This window comes from Dasypus novemcinctus, chromosome 19 (genome assembly GCF_030445035.2).
Source record: "Dasypus novemcinctus isolate mDasNov1 chromosome 19, mDasNov1.1.hap2, whole genome shotgun sequence".
NCBI classification, from domain to species: Eukaryota; Metazoa; Chordata; class Mammalia; order Cingulata; family Dasypodidae; genus Dasypus; species Dasypus novemcinctus.
Genome location: NC_080691.1, coordinates 4330318 through 4352961, shown reverse-complemented (window position 1 = coordinate 4352961; position 22644 = coordinate 4330318). Strand labels below are relative to the sequence as shown.

Sequence of the window (22644 nt, the reverse complement as noted above, 5' to 3'; positions counted from 1 at the left end):
CCTGGCAAGAGTTGGTCACTCTCTCTCAAGAAATTAAGAGATGTTATTTTCTGAAGTGAGTTGGTTCACCACGGACCCATTTGAATCTCCTACAGGAGCCCTCACGCAGCCTTCCTACTGCCCCGGGAGAGAGGGAAGTGAGGAAGGGAGAAAGGGGGTATTTGCCATCAGGGACAGGCAAATCAAAATCCTTTCATATTCAATAGAAAGACTGCTCTTATCTTTAAAAAAATAGAAAATACGTTTGTGAGAGGATGTACAGGGAGAAGACTCATTCATTGCTGGTGGCAATATAAAATGATTCAGACCCTGTGGAAAACAGTTTGGAAGTTCCTCAGAAAGCTAACTAACATATGACCTGGCAATCCCAATGCTAGGTATATACCAAAAAGAATTAAAAGCAACAGCCCAAACTGATATTTAAACACTGGTGCTCATAGTGCCATTATTCACAGTTGCAAAAGGGTGGAAGAAGCTCATGTCCATCAATCAATGAATGAATAAAAAAATATTATTGTATTAGTCAGGGTTCTCTAGGGAAACAGAATCAAAAAGGGATATTAGTCAATAGTAAGAGATTTATCAGAGTCTCTCACACAGCAGAGGGGCTGCACAAGTCCAAGTTCCACAGGCAGGTTGCAACCAGGGGCTCTGATGAAAGTCCAATGAAGGTTCTTGTTGAGTTCTGGGAGATGTTGGCTGTCCAAAGACGAGCTGGGAAATTCTCACTCAATGCTGGAATCACTTCCCCTTTTAAAGTATTCAACTGATTGGATAAAGCATCACTCATTGCTGATTGCAATCTCCCTGACTGATGTAATTATAACCAGCTATCTGTGATTTACCACTGCAGTAAGTCAATGGTGACTAAAGTCATTAAATGCCCTTGTATTACAGTTAGACCTGTGCTGGTTTAACCAAACAACTAGGAAAAATTACCTCACATGTTGACACATTAGCCTAACCATCACAATTATATACACACAATGGAATATTTTCAAGCATTGAAAAAGAAATGGAGTTCTGATACATTCAACAACATGGATGAACCCATGGTAATATGTTGAGTGAAACAAGGTAGACTCATAATATTGTGTGATCTCAGTGATATGCAATAATTAACAGTCACAGATGCAAAATATTAAAGGTAGATTACCAGGGACAAGGTGGTGATAGTTAATCCATAATTACTGCTTAAAATTTATGGAGTCTATGCATATAAATCCTGCACCACTGCACATCCTAGCAGTTAATAAAATTGTATGCTCCCCATCCCAACAAATTCATGATTGGGGGTGTGAAAGATCATGCACCCCCAGTGTGTGCAACTCTTTGCATTGTCAGCAGCAGCAATACTGCCTTCCTGGTGGAGAAAAGGACATTACAGACTCATAAAAGACCTTCTATCTGTGGCTGAGACAGCACTACTCCAAAAGGAAATGTGTTGTATGTTCTTGGGCCTTGCTGGAAATGGGAAGAGTTATCAAGAGCTCTCAGGCCCTCTTGAGGCTAGAAAGCTCCATCTCATACTGGGTCCTGTGTAATCAGAACCCTTCCCCCAGGGAGTGCCCAATGACAGTATATCATTGGTAAATTCAGGACCATGCTTGCCATGGCCCCAGGAAATGTCACAGTTGCATGTATGGGTGGTGGAGATACCAGTGAATAATTATCCTGATGCAATACCAGACTAAGGCCTTGCCATCCCTGCACTGGCATCCTGAAAATACTGAAACTCAGTGCTGGTTCACTGATGGATCAACCAAGCTGAAGACATCTGGCATTATATCTATATAGAATGGAACTGATAAGAGAAGACACCATTTTTGTCTCTGTTTATAATAAAGCATTCTGTCTTTTAATGACATGAAAGACAAGATGTAGTGGTAAGAACAGAAATAACTGTAGTAACCCCAATTTTAGCAGGAAAACATTCTGCAATCTTTTAAAACTAGGCATGAAATTATCTGTAAAGTTTTGATATTTGCAAGTTCTGGGGTGATTTTTTAAAAATAATTAACAGCCAGGAGAGGGTTTCCAAATCTTGACCATCATAATGGCATTGCCTATGGTCCCATAGGACCACAGGTTTTGGAATCTATTAAATATTTGGTTATTAACCATACAATTATTGCAGTGCATTGTGACTGATACTCTCTACTGCACCATTAATGAGGGTTAAATACCCTTTGTTCCACCTGTTCTTACCCCTCCCCTCAGAATATCTGATAGTTATATCTCCATGTCAGTGTGACAATTACTACAATAATAAGTCTAATTTGGTCCATGTTCGCATTCCTCCTTAGGTTTCTCATTCCTCAGTCCTGAGGATTTGGGGGTGGTGATGCTTGCCCTACTTCAGACTGAAAGGGGCTTAGACTGTATGGGAAAGATGGAAAGAACAGTTTTGCTTGCAGTTTTACTCTTTGCTTTTTGGAATGGGTGCTGTCCATCATCATCATTTGTTCAGTCTTGGGCAAGTCTGATGAATTGGAGAGTAGGTGTTGGCTGCAACAGTGCTGAGATTCAGGGTTCAACTGGCATATGCACAACCTGAAGATTTAAGTCTGTGGCACCTACATTTAATGTATATAGTGTTAATTATAGGTTCAAATACAAGGGGTAGAAGAATGTTCTGAGGGAAATGATAAATGAGCCTTACTCTGTTATAGTGGGGAAATAGGTTATCAAATATTCCAAAGTAAGGCACAGTGATGGAATTATGATTTGATGGGGTACATTCTGTGCCTTTCTTATACTATCCAGGGTGTCTCTAGAGCCTTCAGGGGCACCCCAGTTTGAGGCTTTTTTTACTGTGGCACTTAGCGAGATCTACCGTGGCATTTAGTGAAAAATTTAACCCATTCACTTTATCATAGAGTCTCCTCAGATTGAGAATTGGCTCACCAATCTCAACTCAGTTTTCATCCCCTGATAACCTGTATTCAAGGCTCTAGACCTGGGAGTCTGCTCAATATCCTTTGCTCATATCAGTGGGATAAAGAAATATTTGTCCTTTAATGACTGACTTACTTCACTCAACATTGTCTTCAAGATTCATCCATGATGTCTCATGTGTCAATACTTTATTCCTTTTTAGGGCAGAGTAATATTTCATTGTATGTATATACCACATTTATTTACCCATCCATACATTGGTGAAAACTTGCATCCATCTTCCAGCAATTGTGAATAATGCTGTTATGAACATTGCTGTATGTATAGGTTTGCATTCTTGCTTTCAATTCTTCTAGTAATGGGATTACCAGATCACATGACAATTCTATACTTAACTGCCTGAGGAAGTGTAAATCTCTCCTTATTAATAGAAGTTAGGCTAATAGGTTTAAGATGATATCCCATTATAGTTTTTGATTTGCATTTCCCTAATAGTTGGTGTGGCTGTTTTGGATTATTTATGAATTCCAAAATGAGAGATTATGTTTGTAAACTGGTCTATTCCTCTAGGTTTGAGAGCCCTTGGGTTATAATAGATTCAGATGAGATATCTGACTAAATTATGTTAAGATTAGAGATTTAATTCAGCCATATTAGAGTGGAACTCAGACACTGATAAAACAGACACACAAAAGTAGACACACAGGAGAAGAACACAGAGAAATAGGGATGGTGCAAAGTCACAGAAGAGGCTCCAGGAAGAAAGATGAGCCAGATATTCCACACCTGACTTTTTGAAGAGACAGAGGAACTGACTCCAGAAAGAAAGGAGCCTTGGGGAGAGAGATGAGCTTTACGCCAGCCTACAGCTGAGATCAGAAGAAGCTGGGACTATGGAGCCTTAAGAAGAAGGAAGGCTGAACCCTCACAGATATTTCCCATCACCTAACTTCAATATGTGGCAAATGACTTTGGGTGAGAAAGTACCTCTGATGGTACCTTGAGTTGAACTCTTTAAGGCCCTGTGACTGTAATCTTCTACCCCCAATTAAATATCTTTTATAAAAGTCAAGAGATTTCTGGTACTTTGTTTCAGCACTCCTTTGGCAGACTAATGCAGCTGGTGATATTGAGCACCTTTACAAATGATTTTTAGCCATTTGTGTTTCTCTTTGGAAAAGGGTCCATTCAAATAACTTGCCCAATTTTTAAATGGGTTGTTTTTATTTTTGAGATGTATGATTTCTTTATGTATGCTGGATATTAAGCCCTTATCATATAAGTAGTTTCCAAATATTTTCTACAATTGAGAGGGCTGCCTTTTCACTTTCTTGACAAACTCCTTTGAAGCACCAAGGTTTTAATTTTCAGGAGACTTCATTTATCTATTTCTTCTTTCATTGCTCATCCTTTGGGTGTAAAGTTTATGAAACCATCACCTCTAATGAGATCTCATAGATGCATACCTACATTATCTTCTAGGATTTTTATGGTTTTGGCTGTTACATTAAGGTCTTTGATTCATCTTGAGTTAAAATTGTACAGGACATGAGATGATGGTCCTCTTTCATTCTTTAAGATAAAGACATCCAGTTCAGGCCCCATTTATTGAGGAGACTATTCTGTCTCAGTTGAGTGGGTTTGGTGGTCTTGTCAAACATCTGTTGACTGTATATGTGTGAGTCTATATCAGGACTCTTAGTTTGGCTCCATTGGTCTGTATGTCTATCCTTGTGACAGTATAATGCAGTTTTACCACTGTAGATTTGTACTATGTTCTAAAGTCAGGTAGTGTGATTCCTCCAATTTCAATATCCTTTTTCAAATTATTTTATGCTATTTTGACCCCTTGCCCTTCCAAATAAATTTGAAAATTGGCTTTTACATTTCAGTAAAAATTTCTGTTGAAACTTTTATTGGGATTGTATTGGATTTGTTAATTCGTACAGGATAGACATCCTAATGATATTTAGTCTACCTATCCATGGACATGGAATATTCTTCCATGTATTTGAATCATCTTTAATTTCCATTAGCTATGTTGTGTTGTTTTCTGGGTACAAGCCCTTTCCATACATAGTGAAGTTTATTCCTAGATATTTGATTCTTTTTGTTGCTATTGTAAATGGTAATTTATTCTTGATTTCTCCCTCAGATTGCTTATTATTTTACATAATTGCTATTGATTTTTGTGTGTTCAACTTATATCCTACCACTTCATTGATCTGGTTTGTCAGATGTAGAAGTTTTGTTGTGAAATTTTGGGACTTTCTACAAATAGGATTTTATCATCTACAAATAGTGAAATTTTTATTTTTCCTTTCCAGTTTGGATTCCTTTTGTTTCATTTTCTCACCTAAGTGCTCAAGTAAGCACTTGTAATACAATGTTAAACAAAAGCAGCAACAGTGTGCATTCTTCTCTTTTTCAGATCTTAAAGGGAAAGACTTTAGCATTTCATCATTGAGTTGATGTTAGCTATGGGTCTTTCACATATGTCTTTTATAATGTTGAGGAAGTATATTTCTAAGACTATCTTTTGAAGTATGTGTAATAAAAAATACATGCTAGGGGTGGCGGACTTGGCCTAGTGGTTAGGGCATCCGTCTACCATATGGGAGGTCTGCAGTTCAAACCCTGGGCCTCCTTGACCTGTGTGGAGCTGGCCCATGTGCGGTGCTGATGCACTCAAGGAGTGCCCTGCCACACAGGGGTGTCCCCCACATAGGGGAGCCCCACACACAAGGAGTGTGCCCCATAAGGAGAGCTTCCCAATACAAAAGAAAGTGCAGCCTGCCTAAGAATGGTGTCGCCCACATAGAGAGCTGACACACCAAGATGACACAACAAAAAGAGACACAGATTCCCATGCTGCTGACAACAACAGAAGCAGACAAAGAAGATGCAGCAAATAGACACAGAGAACAGACAACCAGGGTGGGGGGTATGGGGAGAGAAATAAATAAATAAATAAACAAATCTTTAAAAAATACATGCTATGTTTTGTCAGTTGCATTTTCTGCATCAATAGAGATAATTGCTTAATTTTTTTTTGATCTGTCAATGTGGTATATTATATTGATTTTCTTCTGTTGAACCATCCTTGCATACATGAGATAAAACCCACTTGATCATGGAGTATAATTTGTTGTGTGGTTGGATATGATTAGTAAGGATATTTGGATATCTTTGATTATTTCTTCTATGTTGTGACTCCACTTACATTTTAGTTTGTTCATTAGACTGGGACATGAATTCTGGTTTCTTAATATGGCTTAAAATTTTTTGCTGATATCTAGTCATCAGTTTATTATGAGGCTCTCATTCAGTTGGTTAGTTCCTCTTTCTAGTCTAGGATTTTATTTTTGTTTGGTTTTCTGTTATGATCCTCTTTATCACTCAGTTCCATTTTTTCCATACCCTTGTTATTACCCATTTCTTCAGAAAAAAAAAATTTACTCCACAAAAAGGAAAGAAGAGACAAAAGAAAAAGAAATAAAATAAAAAAGCAAAAAGAACACAATAAATAAAAAATGTAAATAGTGAAATAGTAGATAGGAATAATATTTTAAAATGTGAATAATAGAAAGGAAAAACTGAAAATAAAATAATATAAATGCCCTAATATGTGAGAAAAGAAGACAAAACAGGGGAAGGCAGGAGGGAAGAATAGGAAAATATCACAGAATATTAGAAATGAAAGAATAATTAAAAAGGAGGGAGGGGAGGAGAGAGGCAAGATGGTGGCTGTGTGAGCTTACCTGGTAGTGTCTCTGCAGGGGGCGGCTGGGCAGCGTTGAAGGCTCTTTGGGACCACGCTGTTTCGGGGATTTTTGCTGGTTGGAAGGTGTCTGGACGTCAATTTGGTGGGAAGCTTTGTAGTTCATACCATATTCAGCCTATATTCAGTCATCTACTTCATAAAAGGTACTCTACCTACAGCTATAACTCTATACAATCTACATGGATCTAACCTCCATCCTCCCAGATCTCATATTCTTCCTGTGTTAACATACATTACTAATACTACTTTACACTTTTCCCTTGCTGACACAATTGCCTTTCCCCAACACTAATACTTTCTTCTAAAGTGAACTTAACCAACAACAAGTAACTTGAATAAGAAGAAAAAAGTGACAAAGAGAAGATATAACACCTATGCAAAAATAACAACTAATTAACCTCCAAAAGTAGACAAAGAAGCTAAGGAACTGATTAAATTCATCAAAATAAAGAGATGACCAGAAAGCAACAAAAATCTACAAACCAAACCAATAATCAGGAAAACATGACTGAATCCAATCAACAAACCAATAATCACGAAGGGGAGCAAAACTTGGCACAAGCAATGAAAGAACTCAGAACATTTATCACCGACAAATTTGATGCAGTAATGAAAGAGGTTAACAACATGAAGACATCACTTGGAGGGGAAATTGCAGACATACGCAAAAACATAACAGATATGATGGGAATGAACACCACAGTTCAAGAAATCAAAAATACACTTGCAGCAAATATCAGCAGGCTAGAAGAGACAGAGCAGAGAATTAGTGATGTGGAAGACAGTACATCAGAAATCAAACAGATAGTAGAAGGGGTCAATAAGAAGATAGAAAAAATCCAATTAGGATTTAGGGACCTGAATGACAATGCAAAATGCTCAAACATACGTATTATAGGCATTCCAGAAGGTGAAGAGAAGGGAAAGGGGTCAGAAGGAGTGTTGCAGGAAATAATGGCTGAAAACTTCCCAAATCTACTCAAAGAGTCAGATGTACATATCCAAGAAGCACAGCGCACTCCACAAGTCATAAACCCCAACAGGCCTACCCCAAGACATATACTTATCAAATTATCCAAGGCTCAAGACAAAGAGAAAATCCTAAAAGCAGCAAGAGAAAAGAAAACCATCACATACAAGGGAAGCTCAATTAGATTAAGTGCTGATTTCTCTTCTGAAACCATGGAGGCAAGAAGACAGTGGTATGATATAGTCAAGGTACTAAAGGAAAAAAACTTCCAACCAAGAATACTCTATCCAGCTAAACTAGCATTCAAACATGATGGAGAGTTCAAAATATTCACAGACAAACTGAAACTGAAAGAGTATACCAACAAGAAACCTCCCCTTCAAGAAATTCTAAAGGGAGTTCTGCAGGAAGAAAGGAAAAAACAGGAAAGGCAAAGTTGGAGGAGAGTATAAGACCAACAACAACAACAAAAAAGACAAAAAAATATATACAAACAAAATATGACAAACACAAATCCAATCAAAATATGGCTAACACAAATAATTCCTTGATAGTAATAACACTGAATGTCAACGGATTAAACTCACCTATCAAAAGATTCAGACTGGGACAGTGGATAAGGAAATATGACCCATCCATATGCTGTCTACAAGAGACACATCTTAGACCCAGAGACGCATGGAGACTGAAAGTGAATGGCTGGAAAACAATCATACAAGCTAACAGTAACCAAAAAAAGGCAGGAGTAGCTATATTAATATCAGACAAAATAGACTTTAAATGTGAAACAATTGTGAGAGACAAAGAAGGATACTACATTTTAGTGAAAGGGAAAATATGTCAAGAAGATCGAACAATCATAAATATCTATGCCCCTAACAAGGGTGCCTCTAAATACGTCAGGCAAACGCTGGAAAAACTAAGTGAAAGAATAGATATATCTACAATTATAGTGGGGGATTTCAATACACCACTATCAAATCTGGACAGAACATCTCAAAAGAGAATCACCAAAGAAACAAAACATCTGAATAGTATATTAGAGGAGCTCAATCTAATAGACATATATAGATCGCTACACCCAAACACAGCAGGATATACATTTTTCTCAAGCACACATGGATCATTCTCCAAGATAGATCATATGCTAGGCCACAAAGAAAGGCTGAACGAATTCAGAAAGATTGAAATCATACAAAACATTATGTCTGACCACAGTGGAGTCAAGCTGGAGATTTGCAAGGGACAGAAGCCCAGATTTCACACCACGATTTGGAAATTAAACAGCACACTCTTAGAAAAACAGTGGGTCAAAGAGGAAATCTCAAAAGAAATCAATGACTACCTTGAAACAAATGATAATGATAACACAACATACCAAAATTTATGGGATGCAGCAAAAGCAGTACTGAGAGGGAAGTTTATAGCCATAAATTCATATATCAAAAAAGAAGAAAGAGCAAAAATTGAAGAACTAACTGCACATTTGAAGGAATTAGAAAAACAACAACAAAGTAACCCAACAGGAAGAAGAAGGAAGGAAATAACAAAGATAAGAGCAGAACTAAATGAAATAGAAAATAAGAAAGCACTTGAACAGATAAACAAGACCAAGAGCTGGTTTTTTGAGAAGATTAACAAAATTGACAAACCTTTAGCAACACTAACAAAGAAAAAAAGAGAGAAGATGCAAATACACAAAATAAGAAATGAGAAAGGCGATATCACCACTGACCCCACAGAAATAAAGACTATCATAAGAGGATATTTTGAAAAACTATATTCCAACAAAAATGACAATCTAGAGGAAATGGACAAATTCCTAGAAACACATAAGCAGCCCATATTGACGAAAGAAGAAATTGATGATCTTAACAAACCAATCACAAGCAGAGAGATAGAATCAGTTATCAAAAATCTCCCAACTAAGAAGAGCCCAGGGCCAGATGGTTTCACAGGTGAATTCTACAAAACATTCCGGAAAGAACTGACACCAATCCTGCTGAAACTATTCCAAAACATCGAAACGGAAAGAACATTACCCAACTCCTTCTATGATGCCAACATTACCCTAGTACCAAAGCCAAACAAAGACATCACAAGAAAGGAAAATTACAGACCAATTTCTCTAATGAACCTAGACGCAAAAATACTTAACAAAATACTTGCTAATCGTATTCAACAACACATTAAACGTATTATACACCACGACCAAGTGGGATTCATCCCAGGTATGCAAGGATGGTTCAACATAAGAAAATCAATCAACGTAATACACCATATAAACAGATTGAAGGAAAAAAATCACATGATTATATCTATTGATGCAGAAAAAGCATTTGACAAAATACAGCACCCTTTCTTGATAAAAACACTCCAAAAGATTGGAATACAAGGGAATTTTTTGAACATGATAAAGAGTATATATGAAAAACCTAAAGCCAATATTGTTTACAATGGAGAAATCCTAGACTCCTTCCCTCTAAACTCAGGAACAAGACAAGGATGCCCACTGTCTCCGCTCCTATTTAACATTGTCTTAGAAGTACTTGCACGAGCACTGAGGCAAGAACCAGAAATAAAAGGCATTCAAATTGGAAAGGAAGAAGTCAAAATTTCATTATTTGCAGATGACATGATCCTATACATAGAAAACCCTGAGAGATCTACAACGAAGATTCTAGAACTCATAAATGAGTTTAGTAAAGTCGCAGGTTATAAGATCAATGCGCAAAAATCAGTAGCATTTCTGTACACCAATAATGAGCAAGATCAGGAGGAAATCAAGAAACAAATACCATTCACAATAGTAAATAAAAAATCAAATACTTAGGAATAAATTTAACTAAAGAGGTAAAGAATTTATACAACGAGAATTATACAAGATTGTTCAAGGAAATCAAAGAAGACCTAAATAAATGGAAGACTATTCCTTGTTCATGGATAGGAAGACTGAACATTATTAAGATGTCTATCCTACCAAAACTGATATACACATTCAATGCAATCCCAATAAAAATCAACGCAGCCTTCTTTAAGGAACTAGAAAAACTAACTATGAAATTTATTTGGAAAGGAAAGAGACCCCGAATAGCCAAAGACATACTGAAAAAGAAAAACGAAATTGGAGGAATCACACTACCTGACTTCAAAACATACTATAAAGCTACGGTGGTGAAAACAGCATGGTATTGGCATAAGGAGAGACACATAGACCAATGGAATCGAATTGAAAGCTCTGATATAGAACCTCACATATACAGCCACATAATATTCAATAAAGCCACCAAACCCTCTCAATTGGGAGAGAGTGGCCTATTCAACAAATGGTGTCTGGAGAACTGGATAGCCATATGTAGAAGAATGAAAGAGGATTACCATCTCACACCTTATACAAAGATCAACTCAAGATGGATCAAAGACCTAAATATAAGAGCCAAGACCATAAAAACCTTAGAAAGCAGTGTAGGGAAACATCTACAGGACCTTGTAATAGGAAATGGATTTATGAATATCTCACCAAAAGCATGAGCAGCAAAAGAACTAATAGATAAATGGGACTTCCTCAAAATTAAAGCCTTCTGCACCTCAAAGGAGTTTGTCAAGAAAGTAAAAAGGGAGCCCACACAGTGGGAGAAAATATTTGGCAATCATATATCTGATAAGAAACTTATAACTTGCATATATAAAGAACTCCTATATCTTGAAAATAAAAAGATAAACAACCCATTTAAAAAATGGGAAAAAGACTTAAACAGACACTTCTCCGAAGAAGAAATACAAATGGCAAGAAAGCACATGAAAAAATGTTCCAAATCTCTAGCTATCAGGGAAATGCAAATCAAAACTACAATGAGATACCATCTTACACCCATAAGATTGGCAGCTATGAAAAATACAGGAGAATACAAGTGCTGGAGAGGATGTGAAGGAAGGGGAACACTCATCCACTGCTGGTGGGAATGCAGAAGGATCCAACCATTCTGGAGGACAGTATGGCGGTTTCTCAAAAAACTAGCCATAGATTTGCCATATGACCCAGCAATACCACTGCTGGGTATATACCCAGCAGAACTGAAAACAAGGACACAAACCGATATATGTACACCAATGTTCATAGCAGCATTGTTCACTATTGCCAAAAGTTGGAATCAACCCAAATGCCCATCAACAGATGAGTGGATCAATAAAATGTGGTATATACACACATTGGAATACTACTCGGCTGTAAGAACAAACACACTACAAACACATGTGATAACATGGATGAATCTTGAGAACCTTATGTTGAGTGCAGCAACCCAGATATTGAAGGACAAATACTACATGACCTCAATGATATGAAATAAACAAGCTGCCCTAGATAGCAAGAGACTGAATGATAGGCTTACAGGAAATCGGAGGGTGGAGGAAGGATATGAGCCGATGTCTGCAGGGGTGGAATTTAAGATGAGATGGTGGTAAGTATGAACACAAAGAAGAGATAAAATGGGGGCAAGGGGTTGCCTTTGGTTGGGGCTTTACGGGTTTGAGGGTGGCTGGGGAGGGACGGTTGGGTAACGTTGCCCAAAAGTGGGGGGAGGGAGGGGTAGCATACGAACACAGGAGAGGGACAGGAGGTGGTGGAGAGTAAAATGCCAAGAAAATCATAACAAAATATAATAAAGAGGGTTACCTGTTTAGAATGCTCGGAGGGGAGGGTCTGATGCAGGACGGGCTCCTGGGGAATGTCTAAATGCTCATTCTGCCAGAGTGGGTGACACCATGCGGTAGAAACCCAAGTAGTGAGAGTGGGGGTGGACCCACATCCTGGGAAGGACTAATGCCACCAAATAGAGGGAACTCTATCCCTCGAGAGAAAGGGTGGCTCCCAGGGCATTGGGGCAGTTGAGCAAGTTAGGCCCTGAACACTATTCCATCTATCTCTGGAAGTGGCTCCTCAGGAAACGGAGGTTGGCTGTCACTGTGGGCACCAAGGTGGAAGGGAAAATGGATGTTAAATGTGTGGAACCAAAGTAAATGGGGGGCAAGAGAGGAGTTTCTTGAGAGTACACAAGGATGGATATAAAACATGTAATATTACACCATAACATATAGGAGATGATAGACTGATAATGTAAACCATAATGTAAAACATAGGATAACTAAAAATGTAAAGAACTGTATATCCTAAAGTATGCACCATAATGTAAGCACAGATATTACCTTGTTAGAAAGCTAATATCTCAGACTCTGTACATCACCTTAAGTAAATATGATGTGAATAGGGTGTAAGAGTATCGCTGTGGAAGGAAAAAGGTTTTGTGGTGGATGTATGGGAGTGCTGTATATTATATATATACATTGCTGTGGTCTAGGACTCCTATGAAGAAATGCTGAATAATTAGGGGAAAAAAAAAAAAAAAAAAAGGATAGGATGTGGAATTTTTTCAAGTCAACATTCTTTATCTAAGTTCTTTATTTAACTTTATCCAAGTTCTTTATCTATCCTTTAAACCCATCGCTATATGCCATTCCCTAGTAAGGGACCATGACATTATATTGGGCCTCAAATTTTGGGGAGTTCTGGATCACAGAGTGTTTCAACAATGGCAATGGAGGAATACTGGTATGGGATACCAATGACAGGTGATATATGGCTGACAGGGAGCTGTACAGAACATATGTCCAGGGTGCATGGTAATGATTGGATATACTCATAGTGGCAACAATTAAAAACCACAGCAGGGGGGGTACTGGGTTCCTGGCCAGTGGTGCTCTGTCGTGGTCCCTAGGGGAGCAGCGACAGTTTCCCAGGTACAGCGGCGGGGACCGGGAGGGAGTGAGGGTTCAACAGTGAGCCCCTGATGCTAATGACTATGCTTGTGAGCTGATAAACCTAAAATAAGAACAAGGCCTAGAGCAACATTGTGCCTGGGAATTTCCTCCTGTCAGCCTTCATGTTACTCAAATGTGGCCAGTCTCGAAGCCAAACTCAGCATGTAAATGCAATGCCTTCCCTCCAGCGTGGGACATGACACCCGGGATGAGCCTCCCTGGCAACGAGGGACCACTATCAAATACCAACTGATGATGCAACTGGAAAAGGACCTTATACGGAAGGTTCAATGCAGATCAGCAGAATATCCATGTCTACATAAAATAACATGACTTTAAAGTGCTGTTTGACCTAAAGTAAGGGGGAAATGGAAAGGAGAAATGAGTTTATATGGCTACGAGTTTCTAAAAAAGAGTCTGGAGGCTGGCAGAAGGATTGCCCTCATGCACAACTGAGCAGAGTCAGAGAGACAGATAAAGCAGATACAACCCCCAGATATTGGTTCCTTTGAAGGCTAAAGAGACCCATGAGAGTTATGGTCATGGCCGATGGGGTTAACTATCAGGGCAGATGGCCCCTCTTTGGAAATGGTGTTTATGTGTGATGAATCTGGACTCAGATGGGATCTCCCTTCATAAGTCTTTCATGCTAATGTGCTGGAGGTGCAGTTAACGTTGTGGTTTAAGATATATTTAGGTGATTTGAATCTCTGGACTGACAATGTGATAGCCAGGTCCTGAGCCTCAACAGACTCCAGCACCTACAATATGATTTATTGGACTTACCACACTCAGCTAAGATGGAGTTGAAGAAGGACAATCACCACACCATGGAGCCTAGAGTGATTACAACCAAAAATGGGAGGATTGCATCCAGCATCCATGTGGAATCTGAGCCTCCTCTTGACATAGAGGTGCAATGGACACAACCAATCCAATGTCCACATAGAAGAGGTGGCATTGGATTGGGAAAAGTGGACATGGTGGACGATGGGTATGGGGAAAGGCAGGAAGAGATGAGAGGTGGAGGCGTCTTTGGGACATGGAGCTTCCCTGGATGGTGCCTCAGAAGTAATCACCGGACATTGTAAATCCTCATAGGGCCCACTGGATGGAATGGAGGAGAGTAGGGGCCATGATGTGGACCATTGTCTATGAGGTGCAGAGGTGCCCAAAGATGTACTTACCAAATCCAATGGATGTGTCATGATGATGGGAATGAGTGTTGTTGGGGGGGGAGAGGGGGGGTGGGGGGGTGGGGATGAATGGGACCTCACATATATATTTTTAATGTAATATTATTACAAAGTCAATAAAAAAAAAAGGAGGGAAATAGAAATAAGAAAAAGGCGATGAAATAATATGAAAAGGGAAGAAAATAGCAGATAAAAAGGGAGAAAATAAAAAGAGAAAGAGAAAAATTAAAAAATAAGGGAAGTGGGAAGAAAAGAAAGGAATAACAAAAAACAGGAGATGAAGGAATGAAAATGAGGAAGCAGAGAAGAAGAAACAAATAGGTAAAACAAAGCAATTCAAAAGGAAACAAAAATTTGGTTCTCCCTTTCAGACCACCTGGTACTGATTGCCTATTCTGTGCAATTAGTCACCCCACAGAATATACCAGGCCTCCATCTCAGGCCACCAGAACCTCCCTACTCTACTCTTATCCAGCTGCTTTTACCTGCCAATCAATACACCCACAGCTAGCCTCTCTGCCAGAACCCAAATAAAGAAAAACGTTTAAAAACTTTATAGACAGCTAGCATCTCTGCCAGAACCCAAATAAAGAAAAACATTTAAAAAACTTTATAGAAAAGGAAACAGGAGGAAAAAAAAACACTTTGGCTAATTTCCCCCAGCTCCCTCCATGTTCCATTGAGCTCTACCTACTCTAAGCTGGCTGGGCACAGACCCACCTGTATGATTGCTTGTCAACAGCTCCTGTGGTCCCTGAGAGCTAACTGTGTGTCTTCCCATCACCCAGGGCCAGATGTGTGAATCTCCATTCCTGCATAGATAACATTAATGTGGTTTCTCTACTGTGTGAGATATCTAATGTTCTTTAAGGTAAAAATATTGACTGCTTTCACACATGAGTGACATTCAGGAGGTTTCTCTACAGTGAGTTCCCTCATGTTTTTTAAAAAAGAGTGGTGAAAGAGGCCTTTCTCACACAGATGACATTTATGGGGTTTCTCACCAGTATGAGTTCTCTCATTTTATTTTGGGGAAGGAGATTGAACAAGGCTTTCACACAAAGATGACATTTATGGAGTTTTTCTCCAGTATGACATTTCTCATAATATTTAAGGGAAGAGGATGCAGTGAAGACTTTCCCACAAAGAGGCATTCATACAATTTCTCTCCAGTGTGAGTTCTTTCATGTCACTGAAGTTTGGAAAGTTACAAAAAGCTTTCTCACATAGATGACATTCATGGGTTTTTCTCACCAGTGTGAGTTCTCTCATGGTGTTTAAGTTTAGAATATCAACTGAAGCCTTTGCCACATACATAACATTCATGGGTTTTCTCTCCAATATGAGGTTTCTCATGTCATTTAAGGGAAGAGCAATGAGTGAAGCATTTTCCACATAGATGACATGCATAGAGTTTCTCACCAGTGTGAGTTATCTCAGGTTGTTTAAGTTAAGAATGTTGACTGAAAGCTTTGCTACATAGATGACAGTCTTGGGGTTTCTCTCCAATGTGAGTTTTCTCATGTTTCTTAAGGTGAGAATATTGACTGAAGCCTTTACCACATAGATGACATTCATGGAATTTCTCACCAGTGTGATTTCTCTCATGTCATTTAAGGGAAGAGCAATGAGTGAAGCATTTATCATATAGATGACATGCATAGGATTTCTCACAAGTTTGAGTTCTCTCATGTTGTTTAAATGTAAAAATTCATTGAAGCCTTTGCCACATAGATGACATTCATGGGGTTTCTCTCCAGTGTGAGTCTTCAAATTGGTTAAGGGAAGAGGGATGAGCAAAATGTTTCCCACAAAGATGGCATAAGTAGTGTTTCTGGGCAGTATGAGTTCTTTCATGTTCTCTAAAATAAGAATAGTGACATTCATGAATCTGCTTATGCTGATTAAAAGCTGACTGGTCCCTGTGTACTTTTGCCATTGGACTGTTAAAACATGATTTCTTTGTCATGCAAATTAAAACATATTCAATCACTGTGGATCTGTCAGTGGTATCTTCTTGCAAATAATTGCATTTGAAGGAATTTCTTTTAATGTTAGCTCTCTGCTGTGGGGAATTAAATGGGAGACTGTAAAACTTTTGTCCATGTACATTAATTTATTCACTTCCCTACATATAAATTCTAGACTAATTTTTCAGTGAAAGAATCCAGTTAAATAATTCCTTTGTTACATTCATAAATACATTATTCTTCTCCATACAGAGATAATCTTTAATATAGCCATCCAATTTCAGAGCTATCTGATAAATTTTGAACTTCATTTAAGATTACATATGTGAAACCTGTTTATACAATTCTTTTTTATATGTTCTCAGGATAAAATTTTTGGCTTAGGTTAATATTCCCTAAATTGAAACACAGATTTTTTGCTGGATTAGCATTTAATCCCCAAATTGATTACAATTAGGATATTTTACTGAATTCCTAATTTATTCATCTCCAGATATCTATGTGGAAACTAGGGTTCATACAATTAAGTTTACGAATGACATGATTTTAGAAATGTCTTTCATAAAGATAGGTGGGCTGATTATCATTTATATCATTTCCCATTTTTTAAAAACACTTTTTCTGCCCGTAATATTTGGAAAAAACACAATATCATGTTACAGTAAGATTAGGGGCATGAAAATGTTTGAAGTTTCCAAGTGTCCCTCTCAGGATGTTTTCAATATTCAGAATTATCTGGAAAAGAATATCAAATTGAATACTTTAAATATAAAAAACATTATATCCATATATAATGGGCAAAATTTCATATGTGACTTTTTCTTTGAAACTGAACAAATGTATGTTAATACTACAAGATGTTAATATTAGACAAAAAACATGCTAACTGAAAGAAGCCAGATGCAAAATACTCTAAATTTTTATTCCATTTATCTAAAACATAACTATAAATCAACTTATAAAGAAATAAGCTTACTCATTATGTAAGGCTGGGGAAGGATTGCTAAGCAGGATAGAGTTTTTTCTTTTTGGAGTAATGACATTGTTCTAAAATTTTTTGTGTTGATGAATGCACAACATTTTGATTATACTAAAAGCCATTGATTATACCCTTTGGATAGATAGTATGGTAAATGAATATATCTCAATAAAACTGCTTAATAAATAAATAAGCAAAAACAGCCAGAAATAGCAGCTATGTACAACAGGTGAAGCATAAATTGAAAAGTGAAGAATCTTCTTGTGTGTCTTGTTTTTGTTTATTATAATTATTGAAAAAATGAAACTGCTCTAATAACATTAATGATGCTTCAGAAAAGTAAAGAATCCTGTTAATCCTAAATAGGAAGTAATCTATGTTTCCACAGTGACTGAATGTTTTTTAAAACAATTCAATATTATTGATACATATTAGTAAAGTATATGATCCATCCAGGGTGTACAATCAATAGTATTTGGAATAATCACATAGTTGTGCATCCATCATGTCAATCATTATTAGAGCAGTTTCATTATTTCAATAATAATAAACACAGAACAAAGAAAAACATCATCACCTCTCAATCTCTCTATGCTTCATGAGGTTCATTTTATGTTAAAAAAAAAAATCCAGTAAGCAAATTCCATCAGAATTATCTAAATTCTATCTGGGAAAGGGTACACACATTTTTTTGGACTGCTCTCAAAACTCAGCATAGCCCTTGGAGTAGAATACATATTTCACAACAACTAATTATTTATCCATTCAAAAAATATTAATTGAGTTCCCTACACTGCACTGAGTGTTCTAAATGGAGATTCACAAAAGACATTAAGTTGTGGTCAAGATTAAGTTATATTGGGGTGAAATAGAAGTAAATAAGGAAAAAATTTCATTTAGGCAGTTGTGTTATAAAATCATATATTTAAATTACAATACATAAAATATAAGAGCAAATAATTATATGACAATACAGGAAAGCTGATCTAGATATTTGAATTAATAAATGGAATATATTTATAGTAAGCAGATAGGTGAATAGTAGATACATAGGTTAGATAGATGGTAAACAGAGATGGATATAGATGATAGATACATTTTTAGATTCTTACCCACTGAGACCAGGTGATTGATAATCTCCAGCATCACTTCTCTGAATAGCTTTCTCTGGGAGGAGTCTAGCATGTCCCATTCTTCCTGGGTGAAGTCCACAACTACATCTTTGAAGGCAACTATCTCCTAAAACATCAAAGAAATTTTGGTTCACACAGGGTATCTGTAACAATGTCCTGAGTATGATGCTCAAATTAAGAGCATTAACCTCTAGAATACATTTATATCTTATACTGAGTTCTCTTAACCATAAAAACTCTTTCATGTTTACTGATTCCCCATTTTGGCCAAGGTCTTTTTCCACATGTCTCACTAGTTTGTGCTTCATATTAATCCTTTGGTGCCAGGGAGTCTCATCCCTGGAATTCATGTCCAATGCAGGGGGTAAAGTAGTGCTTTTATTTGTTCATCAGGGGTTTTGCATTTTGTCTGTTTTCTATTATTAGGCATTGCTTATGTACTTGAGAGATTCTTCTCTTTTTGAGAATGTAGCAGGAATCCCCAGGATGGGAGTTTAAAATTTTGTTGTTGTGTGGGTCTCTACCCACTTAAGATAACATTTCATGTCGACATGAACACATTCATATTTCAAAGGAGTATGTTCTAGGTGTACCCTTCCCCATACATCCTCACACTGACAACATTCTGCATCAGTGACCCTTTTCTGCCAAAGTTGCTAAAATAATATTCCCACAATATATTATCAACTACAGTCCTACACCTCCCCAAAGTTCACCTGTTCCTTACTCCTGCCCTCTCCTCAGCTCCATGGATAGCCCAAGCCATCCCCCAAACCTTCACACACTCACATTCAAGTACCACTGACTCCGCTCACACTATTCCTTCACCATTAGCCCATCTTTTGCCAAACAAAACCCATCCATCTTATCATAGTTTCTCCCCAAATTGAGCATCACCTCACCACTCTCTACTCCATTTCTATCTCCTGGCAAACTAGCTCCCAGAATCTATCTCTGTGAGTTTGCTAAATATCCTTAATATCAGTGAGATTATGCAATATTCCTCTTTCAGTGACTGGCTTATATCACTCAACATAAAGTCTTTGGGTTCTTACATGTTGTCTCATGTGTCAATACTTCATTCCTTCTTACAGCTGAATAATATACTATATTGTATGGCATATCTTGTTTATCTATTCATCCCTTGATGTAAATTTGGGTTGCTTCCAACTTTTGGAAGTAGTGAATAATGCTGCAATACATATTTGTGTGCATATATATGTTAATGGCCCTACTTTCAATTCTTCTGGGTATATTCCTAATATTAGAATTGTTTAGTCATATGGCAATTCTATACTTGGTTTCCTGAGGAACAACCAAACTCTCCTCCACAATGACTGCACCATTCTACATTCCCACTAGCAGTGGAAGAGTGTTCCCATTCCTCCACTTTCTGTCATGTCAATGAACATTACCTTGCAACATATGACAACCAAAATTCCCAATGTAACAGAGTTAGACTCATTTATAATTTCCCTACACATGATTCTTTTACCCCCTTTGTTTGAGCCAATGAACAGTATCATACCAGTTAAACATACATCTCTGAATCTTGAATCTACAGACTGTTCCTATGTCACTTGAGCCCTGAATCTCAGCAGAGGTGCAACCAACACCTAATCTCCAGTTCATGAGACTCACGTAGGAGAACTAACAGAATGTTGTTACTGGAAAAACCCCATCCCCCAAAACAGGGAGGATATACAACTGCAAGCAAGACAGTTCCTCAATCTGAAGCAGTGTAGAAATTGCCATTGCATAACCCTCAAGAGTGAGGAATGAACATACATAAAGGGGAAATGCAACCATGGACCAAAGTAGACATTATTATTGTAGCAATGAAAGAACTTGTAAAATTGATATAAATATAATAGTTACCAGAGATTCTGAGGGGAAGGGGAGGTAAGAATAGTTGGAAAATAGGGCCTATTAAGGCTATTGGAATTGTTCTGCATGATATTGCTATGATAGATACAGGTCTTTATACATTTTTTCAAAGCCATAAAATTGTGTGGTTCAAAGTGTAAAAAGTATGATAAAATACAGACCTGGGTTAGTAGCAATGTTTAAATATTTGTTCATTAGTTGTAGCAAATGTACCACTCTATTGTAAAATGTTAATAGGGAGAATGTGGGAGAGGGAGAATTGGGGTATATGGAAATCTCTTATACTTTCCATGTAACATTTCTGTAATCTAAAACCTCTTTAAAAATAAAATTTATTATACAAAGAAAAAAATATTACAAAAAAACCACCCAGCACAAAAAGCAGAGACTGTGCATGTAAAACTCAATGAGTATGGGTTTCCAGTGTAATTATTATTAATGCTGAACTGTCATCTGCCATTCTGATATGCTCACAGTCACATACACACTTTGAATGCATAAAACTCTACAATTAAGGAATAGCACATGAATGTATGATATACACCTGGAAATTTCACAATAAACTTGTAATTATGACTTCTTACTGCTGATTATAAAGCTTTCACTCAAGCATTCATAACTAAAATAATCTTTTCCTCCAATTTTAAGTTAATTTACAGACATCATCAATATTATTTCAATTGTCCTATAAGTTTGAAAGTATTTAAAAATAAAGATTTAAAAGAAAAAAATGAGTATGTTTAGATTATAAATGTATATATATATCATTTTCCTCTCACTTATAACATTGTTTAAGAATATGTTATGCATTTTGACAAATCTCACCAGCTAATGTGTGAAGTGCTTTCTATCCAAATTAAATTAATTGGTCTATTGCTAATGGAAATGGCAGAGAGCTCTGAAGCAATATCCAGAAATATGCAGAATAGTTTTCATACAGAACTCAGACTCAATAAGGGCTGCTTGCTTCAACTCTATATATTTCAAGTATTGGTTATATTGTGAAAGTAAAGATGTCACAAGCCATGAACTTCTGAGACCATTGTACTGAAACTGGCCCTTGATTAACCAATCCTATGGTAGGGAACCTCACAATCTCAACATTTTCTGAGGCCTACAAATACAAGTTTTCTTTGTCTCTCTTGTTTCTTCATGACATCTGTCTGATAAAAATTAAGACAATCCTCTTCATTACTTCTGATATCTCCAAATCTTCAAAAATAATCACAGGGACATAAATTTTATTCTGCTTATGATATGCAATCTGAATACACAGCCACAATGGAGGAAAAAACAATTATTACACATTGCATCCATTTTGAAAATTTGTATAAATTTGATGTAGAAAAACTGAAGTTGGGAAATTTAAAGAAGAGTGGTAAGGAGAATTTTTTGAGAATTTCAAATTGGGTAAAAACATTCTATAAAAACTTTAAAGAAAATTAAAATTGGGGAAAATAAATGATTCCTCATTTCCTTTCACTTACTAAATTTCTTTTGCACTTCTGGTGAATATATTTAGCCTTACATTCTAGTATCTGTAACCTTGCATTGATTGAATGCACCAGTTGTAAATTTAGCCTTTTTTATAACTGTAAACTTATATTCTTACTTATCACTATCACCTATACTCACTGCATGCTAAACAATTTCGGGCACTAGCATGACTAATTAATACATTACTCTCTAATGAGGCCATAGGTTGGGAGAGAAAAAGAAAACATCTCTTATCTTTCCAGAGAATACACAGCCTTTCTAGAAGATGGAAATAACTATTGTAATGGTTGGAAGGAGATTACCTATTAATCACTCCCTAAATTACCATAATTATTCTAGAGTCCTGTAAATCATAATGTAAGACCAGATACTTGAATAGGTCATGAATGCACTTGAATAATCCATGTCAGTAGGAGAAATTTCCCCATCTGCTGTCAATGGAGGTGCAATTTCAGTTAAAGAATTCCCAACTCACCTGTGATTCCATTGTCAATACCTCCAGTAGCATTAACT

The 22644-nt window shown here is 37.1% G+C and overlaps 1 long non-coding RNA gene across 1 annotated transcript in view; it reads right to left on the bottom strand.

Moving 5' to 3' along the window:
- LOC139436965 (uncharacterized) overlaps positions 1–22644 on the bottom strand; it is a 163828-nt gene that overhangs the window by 62780 nt on the left and 78404 nt on the right. The window contains exon 2 of the long non-coding RNA XR_011646457.1: positions 18727–18853. This is a non-coding gene — a long non-coding RNA (uncharacterized lncRNA). The remainder of the gene's footprint in view (positions 1–18726; positions 18854–22644) is intronic.